This window comes from Phalacrocorax aristotelis, chromosome 1 (assembly GCF_949628215.1).
Source record: "Phalacrocorax aristotelis chromosome 1, bGulAri2.1, whole genome shotgun sequence".
Taxonomy (NCBI): Eukaryota; Metazoa; Chordata; class Aves; order Suliformes; family Phalacrocoracidae; genus Phalacrocorax; species Phalacrocorax aristotelis.
In genome coordinates this window covers 194,076,229-194,089,261 of record NC_134276.1, presented here as the reverse complement: position 1 = coordinate 194,089,261, position 13,033 = coordinate 194,076,229, and positions in this window count along the sequence as shown.

The following is a 13,033-nucleotide window of genomic DNA, read 5'->3' as shown; positions in this document are numbered from 1 at the left end:
ACATGTTTTTGACAAACTATTTTTATTACATTCTGTGTTTCACCAGAATAAATTTAGTACTCCTCTGTGCAGTGATTTATCCTCTGTGGTTTCCAAGGAAGTGGAAGTTGAACTTTGTTCTGGGAATAAGTCAAAGATAATGGTTTTGGCTGATTAACAGCTTTCCTCAACAATAACACAAACTGGTCAAACATCTTAGACAAAAGCCAGCATGGCTGGTGACAATAACATGTCATCAACATACAAACAACATCAATTGCAAAAAGTGTAATTATACCACTTCTAATTAGCTGTCATCACCCGAAATAATTAAACAACAAAAACCCTTAATCTAGCAAACAATTGATTAAATTATTTAAATATTTTCCCTTCTCATGTTGTTTTTCAGCAGACATTGTTGTGGCACTATTGACTCAAATTTTAGTTCATAGAAGACCACATAAAATAGATTTTGCTGTCATGAAGGAAAGCCCCCTGGAAACAAAGCCACATTTTATAGTGCCATTCTAAGCAGACTTTTTTCCTGCTGCTTTTGCATCCTGTGTGAGACTAAACATAGAATGGTTTGGGTTGGAAGGGACCTTTAACCCCCCTGCTGTGGGCAGGCACATCTTTCACTAGGTCAGGTTTCTCAAAGCCCCTGACTTTGAACATGTCATCTTCCAAAAAAGAAAACCCTCATCTGGGAGTCATATAATGCAATTAATTTAAAGCAAAATTCCTCCTCCAAAATGATAAAAGTCAAAAGCATAGTATGGTCTTTAATCAGGTGGCATCTGGTTTTTGTAGCTCAGATTTTTGCTGAAAATTGTGCACTATTTTCAGAAATATATTTTGAAATTCACTGCCAAACTTGTGTTTTTTAAGTTTGAGGAATATTATTAGCACTTCATGAAATGGAGAGGCTTACGAATCTATGTTTACTCTAGCAGAGTCTCTGTCACCTTGTTATATGAGCAATGTACACATTGCAGTGGGAAGAAGTCTGAAAAGTCTGTGCTAAAAACTCCAGGAGAGCATTAGACAATGGTGTAGGGCAAACAGGTCTGCCTGCATAGCCACTCTGGTATGCACACAGACTGTCCCCGTCTTTGAGAGTGTCTCTTCTGGTCAGAAGACTTGTCCATGCAGATCCACTAGAGGTTAAAGGTATTGGTGCACCCAGCAGACTTGGATTCACACAGCACCAACTACACAGCCATCATTCATCAAGAATAAACACGGAGGCTGTATTTTAGGGAGACAAAAAGTGCCTAAATGGTGAATTAGGCCTGTAAATGACTCAAGGTTGATGTTCGGGTTTTGTGCCAGAGTTGTGTGACAGCAGCCTGGAGGATGTGTCTCTTAAAGAACCCTGCTATTGCCTGTTCAGTCAGTTAGCAGGATATGCAGGAAGATGGAAGATTTTTGAAGGCTTGGGTTTTTTTCATCACATACTGATAACTGTCAAGAGAATTTTGCCAGAATTTAGGAGCACAAGTATCAGCTGCCCAAAGGCAGAATGACTGTTGTCCTTAAAAGGAGCACATTAGACAACCATGCACAGGAGGCTGAGGTATTCTGTGAAGGCTTTGTAATGATGGTGGAGCAAAACGTTGGACAAACTGGAAGCGTGGGAGTTCCTTCATCAGGAGGACTGTACTGAGCTCAACAGAGACGTCCTGGCCAAGTAAATAACTTATGTTGTGGAAGCTGAGTGGCACGTTTCCAGGATGGGTCCCAATATGTGGAATTGGACTCATCTGGTTAATGTCATGCTCCATCCAGGTAACACTCACAGCAGAACTTATTTACTATAGGCACAATGTTGCACTGAGAAAGCTAAACTGCTTCTGGTTCTGACGTTAACTTGATTACAGCTAGTTCAGAGGTGAAGTGAAGCATTGTCAAAGAGTTGTTTGGGAGAAGCAGGCTGATGTCGAGACAGGCTCAGTATAGTAAGTCTCAAGTAACTGAGCCTTTTTGAGCTTTCAGGGTGTGCTTCAGGTATAAAAGACTCTTTATCCAGGCTCTTTATTATTTTAAAATTGCATTATTCATTTGCATTTTACATTTCTACAGGAAGCTTATATCTAGTTTATGTCTTGGAAATACTACTTTTTGTCACTGGCCAGTGAGTCTGGTGGGAGAGCTCACATGAATAGAGTACCTGGGATGAATAATGAGTATACTGAAGGAGCTCTGTGCTGTCTAGCATCATTAGAAGAGAGGATTCTGCTTCAGAAAGATGGAAGATTATACAGTAATTGCTGAAGCACTTGGAATGATTCAAAGAAAAAGGCTGTAAATACAGGTCATCTTGAAAAATCATGGCACTAATGTCCTTCAGGCACAGTGAGTTTCTATTCAAAATGAAAAAGAATGATATAGTGTGTCTACAGTGAACAGTGAACTTTTTAGTGTTCAAAATTTTCAAAGTCAAGTTATTGGGTTTTGTTTCTTTTCAGTTTGTCTGCTTTTAAGCAATAAGGAGTCTGGAAATGTATTCAACATGTCAGGTTCTGTCCATTCAGAAATACAGCCTGAATGTAGTTATGAAATGTGTTTCTTCTTCTCTTGTCACATGCTGAAAATGGATTTCAACTGGTTTCTGTGAAAAACTTCCAAAAGTTATCAATAATCTCTTCCAAACAGCACTCTCCCAGCAATTCTGTAGCTTAGAAACAGAAACGCAAGGAAAATAAAAAAGAAAAAGTGGTCTGTAGAGTTTTTTTTTAACTACCTCTCTTTAACAAATCAGGCCAAGATCATAGGAATACAGCAGCTTCCATCCTCAGCCTGGAGATAAAGCTCACATATTGTTCAGAGTCTGAAACCTCATGCTATTAAAATTCTGGAAAGGAACTTTTTTTTCTGATTGCTCTGCATGTCAGTTTACCTCCTTTTCCATACAAATCTCATTGTTCCTGACAACATTCTGCTAAGCTTAGTAGTGACTGTTCCTTAGGAGACAGTTTAAAAAAAGAAGACCAATGGAAAAATGAAAAAAATACAGCTTAAAATGCATCAAATCACATTTCCATAAAGATTTACTAAATTAGTTGTTAGAGCATTTAGAGTTGTTGGAGCAGTTGTCTGTCTTCCTGTTGGATATGTACTTAGAAATGGGAGCACTTCAGGATGGAATATCATCTGACACCCCTAAATGCGAAATCTTAGACATGCTATTACATTTTCCCAAGATCTGTTGCTTTGATTCCCTTGTGTTTTTTAGAGAAGCAAATCTTGATCAAGGCCCAGCATTTCTCTTCACCACTGATTCGATAGGAGACATTGTGTCTCTGGTGGGAGACACCTGTGTCTACACACCCAATTCCGCCACTGATCCTCTGTGTAATTCCAACTGTTTTCCCTGCTTTCACATCCATAGCAGCGGGGGGGAAAAAGGAGAGTTTCATTCTCTTCAAATGTATTTTCTGGAATGCAAATAGCATTTTCAGTCCCAAAAGCTGTTACACTTTTAAGGAAAAATACTGAACCGTAACAATGGAAAGCAGCCAGGCAAAATTTCCTGAGCTGGTCAAAAGCCTTGCACAATATGCAAGATCTTGGGGAAGTAGTGTTTGTGATTTAATTTCCATGTTTTCTGTTTAGTAAACATTTATTCTCAATGGCATTATTCAGAAGGTGCCAACCAATGTTGGGTTCATACTAAAAATGTTTAATTTTTCTCTGATAATATAGAAACCCCTTGATCTCAGCCACTGGTAAATCAATACAGAAATAAAGTTAGACATGTCTTCCACTTTCTGCAATGATAGGGAGTGTAAGCTAATTATTCAATAATCATAATGAAGTTTATAATTCTGATACATTTTGGGTACCTGCTATATCCTATTTGCTTACACTCTAAGACACAAGGAAAAGAGAGTTGTTTCTTTACTTAGTACTCCAGGTCTCTTGTAGCCATCCTTGACTTCAGATAGTTTCTTAAGATTTTTTCCCAAATAGGCGGAGGATGGAACATATCTATCCTAGCACAGATACCTAAAATTTAGACATCTTGCTACAACCCATTTACCTAGGGCTTTTTGTAGTCAGTTGTCATGGTTTAACCCCAGTCAGCAACTCAGCCCCACACAGTCGCTCACTCACTCCCCACCCCAGTGGGTTGGGGGAGAGAATCAGAAGAGTAACAGTGAGAAAACTCATGGGTTGAGATAAAGACAGTTTAATAGGTAAAGGAAAAGCCACACATGCAAGCAAAGCAAAACAAGGAATTCATTCACTACTTCCCATGGGCAGGCAGGTGTTCAGCCATCTCCAGGAAACCAGGGCTCCATCACACGTAACAGTTACTTGGGAAGACAAACACCATCACTCCAAACATCCCTCCCTTCCTTCTTCTTCCCCCAGCTTTAGACACTGAGCACGACGCCATACGGTGTGGGATATCCCTTTGGTCAGTTGGGGTCAGCTGTCCCGGCTGTGTCCCCTCCCAGCTTCTTGTGCATCCCCAGCCTCCTTGCTGATAGGATGGGGTGAGAAGCAGCAAAGACCTTGACTCTGTAAGCACTACTCAGCAATAACAAAAACATCCCTGTGTTATCAATATTGTTTTAATCACAAATCCAAAACACAGCCCCATACTAGCTACTATGAAGAAAATTAATTCTATCCTAGCCAAAACCAAGACATCAGTGAAGAGAAACACTCATCTTTAGAGTGTAATTCACCTCGGCCTGGTATAAGCACCTCAGTTAAGCACGGTGGAAGTACCCACATCTCTCCGTCGACTGTGAAAACAGTTTATGGTGACCATAAAGTTTAGATATGGATGTGTAAAATTAGACGTTAATCCCACCACAGTGCTTACTCAGGCCATTTCTGGAGTTTTCTCCTCTGCCCGCTACATGTTTCAGAACATGGTAACTTCAGAATTCAAGCTCTCAAGTTCTTCTTATATAAAAAGATAACTGTTGATAATGCCTCTCAATTTTATTATCAACAAGTATCATCTTGAGAATCATTAATAAAATTTTGTAGAAGTATAAATCCCTTAAATATATTTGAGAAGCTGCTTATATAACATACCTTTGCCCTGATCATTCTTCTGTTTATGTCTTCCGTTTGGGCAGTACCTTACCCATCTTACTGCTCTTGTAGTGATATAGCCTTTCTGTTACAGTAAATAGTCATATATTGGTATGACAAATACTTTGCTGCTAGATTAGATGTGCTGCTTTGTAACTTTGCTTATCTAATTCTGTAGAGGTATCCTGCTAATCCCATATGATCAACCTTTGACAAGGAAATGCTGATTTATTTTCTCCACATTTCCAATGATTGTGCCCTGCTGAAGAGTGTACTAAAATTGTGCATGCTTTTGAAATTCCCAGGAAATATTGCTTAACTGACGTGTTCCTCTTAGTTTTGTATGGTAGTATTACCATTGTATCTGTGATGGTCAAAAGGTAAAATGCATGGTGAGGTAAAGATTGGTAACGTAATTTGCAAGGCCATTAATAAGGTGTGGTGTGTTGACCCGGTTCAGCAACTAAGCACCACCCTCCTATTTACCTGTTCTGTCCCCAGTGAGATGGGGAGACAATAGGAAGAGCAAAAGTGAGAAAACCTGTGGATCGAGAGAGTTTAATAAGAGAAGGAAAGCAGAAAAAAATGCCAAAATAAAACAATTGACTCAAAGACAATCACTGACCACCTCCCACAAGTAGACCAATGCCTAGCCAGCCTCTGAGCAATGCCACCCATCCCAAAACACCTCTCCACCTCTGTTTTTATTGCTGAGCATGATTTTATATGGCATGAAATTTCTCTTTGGTCAGTTTGAGTCAACACCCTTTGTTGTGTCCCCTCCTAACTTCTTGCACACTGCCAACCTACTCACTGGGAGGGCAGAGTGGGCCTCAGTCAAAAGAGTTCTTTTGGGTCACTCAACAGAGAAGACTCACAAACTGACTGTAACCTGGAATATGCATCCTCCAGAATGCCTAGGAAAGTTTGGGTTTCTTTTTTGCTAACTGGTGGGAACTTGACTGTTATCTTATTGATCATATCTATTGGGATGTGACGATGCCCATCTTGCGATTTTATTCCCCATAACTGGATCTCTCATGCAAGTCCTTCGATCCTGCTTTGTTTTATAGCAGCTTTTGGAAGAATCTGAAATTTTCTTTCCTCTTTCTCAAGCACTTCCTCTGCTGTGTTGCCCTGCACGATGATGAGTTTCTGAGCACACAAGCCCTTCTTCAAATACGAAAGAGAAACAGTAGTCCTCAGCCAGGTTGCAAATGCAGCTGTCTGGACAAAGCTTCAGCATAAAAGGATTATCCCCACAGGCTTGCCTGAAGTCTGGAAAGATGAACCACAAAACTCAATTCAGCTACTGTGAAAACACACAGAAGTTGACTCAAGACATAACAAAAATAAATAAAGTATTCCAAGAAGGCTGGGGAGTGAGGGATCACTACTGACCCAAATCAGCTAACAGTGGCTGGTATAACAAGAATTATTCTTTCTTGCTACAAACTTCACATCTTTTCTATTTTTGTTGTTGTTGTTGCAAACACATACTTATTTTTCAAACTGTATTTATCAGGTTTTTTTCCCCTAATGATTCAGTAATGCCTCAAATCATGTTAGAAACCCTTTCCTCTTCACAGGCAGAGCTCTATGTTTAAAGTCCTTGGAAGCAGTTTCCATACCCTTGTTTGTTCCTGGGTCCTGCCTATAAGGAAAATTTTATGCCAAATTCTGTGGTCTCTCAGAAAGCCTTCAGTCTTCCTCCACTAACTTACTCCACTACAAATTCATTATCTAGTTGAGCATCTGTCTGTTGATCGCTCTCAGGTTACCTGTAAAAGCTTGTCTGCTCCAAAAACATCTCAGCATAAGTTTGGAAGGAAACCTCTTCCTTTTAATTCCTACCTTTGCCCTGGCTATCTCTGGTGGCTGGCCAGAGGTCTCAGACCAGGGCCCTGCAGGCAGGCTTGAGAATTTGAGTGCTAATTCTGCAGTCCAATTTCTACAGCCTCGTCAGCAAGAATTTACTTGGATTAGTATGGGAAGTCTCTTTCCCTTTTCTCTTTTGTTCTGAAACCTGTGTGCCTAACTCCACGCAGCATTTTGCTATAGCCATGATGGTCTGAGAATGCTGAAAAAACAGCCTTTATGGTCTAATATCAGCTAGAGGTTATTATCTTGGTCTTGTCTATTGCTAGCTTATGATTCAAACCACTAATGAAAATATGGGCTAGAAAATTAATCAGAATACATCCTTTATGGACCCCATTTGAAATGTCATCTAAGTATGAGTGTGAAACATTTGTTAAGTGCTCTTCAACAACTTTTTTACCAGTTGTGCACCCAAATATAACTTCCCCTAGAGCATTTCTTCTGTGCTCACTTATGAATTTTCCTTAGTTCATCTAAAAAGGATATTAAAAACCAAATAAAATGCAGATGTTTTATATCTTCCATCACTAAGGTAGTTGCCCTATAAAAGAAGAAAATTAGATTGAGTTCATGCGACATATTAGCCGTATTTCATTTCCATTTATGCCTGACCAGTTTTCTAGGAACTTGCAATCCTCCACAGTTTTTCAAATATATGGCATATCAGAATATATTCAAATATATTCTAAAATAGTTCTCAGATTACTGCATCAATTCTCACCCATGAATTATGGGTGAATTTCGTCTGGAACTGTTGACTTGAATACATATATTAAATCTAAATACTCAGCACTCCCACCAGCACCATGCCCATAGTTCATTCCATTTTCCATGCTAAAATTAATTTCACTAGAGAGTTGACCGCCATTTACCTTTGTGAAGCCTCAAGCAAAGAAAGTGTTGAATACTCCAGCACTGCTTGCAGTTTGTCTTCTCTTCTGTTTACTAAATCCCTCTACTTTCCCGTTTTCTTCTTACTTCTGACATTTTTACAGAAATTTGCTTTGGCATCTCCAACTGAAATTCATTTCACATCACAATCTTCCTGAATGTATTTGTCTGTATTTTTGTTATTTCTTTATAGCAGTGTTTAGGCACAGGCCAATTTTTCCAGATCTCATACAATTCCTTTTTCATTTTCGGATATTTGAAGCTTTCCTTATGGAGGCACCATAGTGTCCCTCTCCTCTCACTGTCTCTGAACTCTTTAAACCAAGTTTGTCACTGAATATTTAGAATAGCCCATTTCAAAAGCTACCAGTTCGTTTAAAGTTCTTTATCCCTTACATTATCTCCTCCAGAGGTCTCAGTCTCAGCTCCCTAGATTGTGTCAAAGCTGTTTTCCCAGTTCTTTCTGTGCAGTAACAAAGGTTGTTACTTCATTATTACTTTCATCCCCAAATTGTTTCCCACCTTTGGGTTTTCAATCAATTCCTTGTCAGTTAGATTTGAAATACTGCTTTCCTAGTAAAACCAAAGTCCTACCTTCTCGAAACCAAAAGTTTGTCTGCAACACTGGCAATCTGATCACTTGGTTTGTCTGTTCCCTGACACATGGTATCCTTATAATCAAAAAGTTATAAGGATAGTAAAAATCTCCCTTATTACCTGGCCTTTGTATGGTTCTGATAGTAGTTCAAAGACTCCTTCATCTGCTCCTCTTCCAACTTTCTGCTTCATGTAAGACGCTGAGCATGAAACAGTGTTCTTTCTCCTTTTGATCTTCACCCACAGAGTGTACAAGCCTCTTTCCTACCCTTTCCTCTTCTTTATTTGATGCTATTCTGTTGTATTACAAGAACTGTACAAAGTTTTCTTTTACTGAAAACAAAAATTCAAGCAAAAGAATTTATTTATTTTTTACTTCTGTCTCCAAAACTCTTAGCCTTCCTCAAAGCTTTATATGATGTACATGGATAACCTTATTGTGTTTCTGCATGAGAAGATAAAATGAACTATCGTACACTCCCTGCCAGGCAAGAGAGAAAAAAAACCCCAGGTCTTCTCATGTATTTCAAATTCTAGACAGATAGAATCAATAGAAAGACTAGGGCTGGAAGGGACTTCTACAGATCATCTAGTCCAACCTTTTGCTCAAAGCAGAGCAAAGTTCAGAACTAGGTCAGGTTGCCCAGGGTCCTGTCAAGTTTTTAATATCTCCACAGATGGAGATGAAGAATTTTTAATTAAGTGAAATGATCTTGCATATGTTTTATGCAATAAATCATGTTTAATGCCATAGTGGGTTTCTAAGTATATTAAGAGTTTTCATTTCCTACTGAAGCCAACAGTGACTGGGAGAGCTCCTGAGATTTTTGTTTATCTAGTTGTCTAAAAACTGCTTTAATTACGTAAACTTGTGTGTTGGGTTGACCTTGGCTGGACACCAGGTGCTCACCAAGCTGCTATATCACTCCCTTCCTCAGCAGGAAAGGGAGGGGTGAAAATAACATTTAAAAAACCCTGTTGGGTCAAGATAAAGGCAGTTTCATAAAGCAAAACCAAAGGTCATGTGCAGAAGCAAAGAAAAACAAATGCTTTATTCTCTACTTCCCATCAGCAGGTGATGTCCAGCCACTTCCCGGGAAGTAGGGCTTCAGTATATGTAGCGGTTGCTCTGGAAGACAAACATTGTAATAATGCATGGACTGGGGCAGGAGAGGACTGATTTCTTGGGACACCCTTGACAGCTAAGGCACTGGCCTATTGGGATGAGGAGCTACAGAGATTTTATTCAAATTTTTGGAGCCAAGAAGATATTCCCTCCACAGTTGGTGTATCCATATCCGGGCAATATATATACTGCCAAGCTGTTACAATATGATGCTGGGGCACTTTGAATCATCTTCCTCCACATGGCCTGTGTGCACAGGACATCCTCTGGATCTTTGGAGACCTCATCATTGTCTGGGCCACTGTAGATGATTTCCAGCACTGCTAATTCTCTCAGGTACTGGATGCCTTCATCTGCAGTAGTCCACTTTCCTGGGGAGTTCACAAGATCTTCCTTGAATGGATATCTCACCCTCACACTTGAGAGAAGCCACCTCCAGAGACTCAGATTGCTGCCTCTTTTCCAATTCCTCTCTCAATTCCCTTGTTTCTAGCAAGGGATCCCAACTGTTGGGCTTCCTTACCCTCCAATTACTGACTGTTGGCCCGGTTATCCCAGCATCAGAGCAGCCAGGCAGCAATAGTCTCACCTGGCTGGCAGCTGTAATCTTTCCATGTCCTGAAGTTCTGATGAGGTCAGGGATCAGGTAGTTTCGGCTTTCTGTCTGAATTCTCTTACTCCTTCCTCTAATTTCTTTGTTGAAGGAGGCTGGATTCTTGATCAAAACTTTCCTTTTCTTCCTCCTCCCTTATTTTTGATGGATGGGCTTGATGATCTTAGAGGTCTTTTCAAACCTTAATGAGTCTATGAGTCTGTGATTCTACTAATCAATGATATAGACCCATTGCTTTCCTTGTCCACTGTTTCTTTTTCACTACTGGTGCAATTTCAGTAGTTGTTGTTGTTTGAGTCCCTGCTTCAAACACAGCCCTCTGAGAATACTGAACTGTGGTTTGATAGGCAGAGGCCAGGCCCCAGTACAGTGCTAGAAGCTGCTGGTATTCACTGAGTTAGGCAAGGCAACCTTCTATCAGGTGGCACATCAGTTTGCCAGGGATGCTCGTCTGTCCAGGTGTAAAGTTGCAGGTTATGGGAGGTGATAACAGCCCTAAGAACCTGTGTAAACCCTTCCACACACCCTACCACTCCGGGACTGGCTGCCTCAGTATTGCCTCACCCAAAAGTTGTCTTCTCTTACACCAGAATGACACCAGATTCCACAAGCCCCATAGTATGCTAGGAGTGTTAATTAGCAGTATTAAACAGCGCATGTAAAGGTGAACAAGGACCTTGGGAACCTGCATAATAAAACCATCCACATCAATCCCAGGTAGGAAGAGGGAGATGTATTCCCTCATCCCCTCCACAAGATAGCTCCCTCAGCACAGTAAGGCCATCAGCACCAGGGCAAAGCATATAGCCATTATTTGTATTAACATGTTCCCAAGCTCAGCAAAATATACAGATAAGCAGTGCAGCCAACAACCTCTGTGACCCACACAGGAGCTTGCTGCTTAAGAACTACTATAGCTATAGCATGCTTAATACAAAACTGCCGTTGTCTCAAGCCCCACACTGGGACCCAAGAAGGACAGTGGTGGGTTGACCTTGGCCAGACACCAGGTGCTCACCAAGCTGCTATACCACTCCCTTCCTCAGCAGGAAAGGGAGGGGTGAAAATAACATTTAAAAAACCCTCTTGGGTCAAGATAAAGGCAGTTTAATAAAGCAAAACCAAAGGTTGTGTGCAGAAGCAAAGGAAAACAAATGCTTTATTTTCTACTTCCCACCAGCAGGCAATGTCCAGCCACTTCCCGGGAAGTAGGGCTTCAGTATATGTAGCGGTTGCTCTGGAAGCCAAATGTCATAATAACCAATGTCCTCACCCGCCACCTTGCCCCCCTTCTCCTCCTTTCTCTTAGCTCCTGTTGCTGAGCAGATGTCATATGGTATGGAATATCCCTTTGGTCAGTTGGGGTCAGCTGTCCTGGCTGTGTCCTCTCCCAAGATCTTGCCCACACCCAGCCTACTGGTGAGGGGGGAATGGTGGAAAGACAGCCTTGATGCTGTGGAGTGCTGCTCAGCAGTAGCCACAACACTGGTGTGTTATGAACACCTTTCTAGCTACCAATACAAACCACAGCACTATGAAGGCTGCTGTGGAGAAAATTAACTCCACCTCAGCCAGACCCAGTACAGTCTCCACCCCTTATTCCATACCATTTGCATCACGCTCAGGTCCCACAGAATTTAATACATATATATACTCTAACCATCCCATTGTGTTTAATTCTCATTTCTGAAATCCCTTCTTAGCAACACTTACAACTTAAACTGCATACTTAAACCGTCTTTATACTCAACATATTTATATATTCTCATTAACTACTATCCCTTGTCCTTTGACAGATAGATATTACTCTCCTATTCCATGGACTTCCTCCACTCTTCCAGATGTTCATAAGAAGAGACTATGACTTGGGGCCCATCTGTCAAGATGGGTGCTTAGGACAGGAGAAGCAGTATATTTGATTGTTACACACCAACATCGGCTTGGTTTGGGTCATCGTTGCACTCATCCAGTTCTTTGCGAAACTCACTCTTAGTTCAGGTCATTCCTGCTACATTACTTCCTACAACATACAACTCACGCCACAGATTATTTTTCCCCCCCAAGGTTAAATCTCCTTGAAGCACACACTGGGTCCCCTCATCCTTCTGCATTACCCACCGAGTACACCCAGGTCACTGAGCGAATTCAATCCCACAAATGGGTTGGCCTTTTCCCTTGGCAGGAGCAATCCACACCTCCTTCCCCAGCCAATTCCCTGTGTGCACTATCTTCTCCCACATTATGTAGGGGTTTTGTTTGGGCAGGACTAGGATGGTTAGCAGATCCTCTGGTGTTAACCAGCCAAGTGGCTTCTGCGAAATTTGTATCCCAGCACTTCCATGCCCCATTGCCCAATGCTATCATTATAGTCTTTAACTGCCCATTATATCTCTCAATCTTTCCAGAGGCTTGTGGATGATAGGGGATGTGATACACCCGCTAAATGTCATATTCCTTTGCCCAGGAGTTTATGAGGTTATTTTGGAAATGAGTCCCATTGTCTGGGTCAGTTCTTTCTGGAGGACCATGTGGCCACAAAATTTGCCTTTCAAGGCCTAAGATGGTATTTTGGGCAGTGGCATGGTTTACAGGGTATGTTTCTACCCAACCAGTAGTTGCTTCTGCCATGGTGAGTATATAGCACTTGCCTTGTCATGTTCACGGCGGTGGTCCAATATAGTCAATTTGCCAGGCCTCACTATATTGAAAACCCTGCCACCACCTTGTATTCTAGGGAGAGTTTACTTCTGTTGCTCGCTTGATTGCACCACACATTTCATATTCATAAGTAGCTTGTGGGACGGCCTCCATGATCAGGTTCACCCCTCAATCACGAGCCCATCTATATGTTGCATCCCTCCCTAGATGTCCTGATGTCCCAATGTCTCATG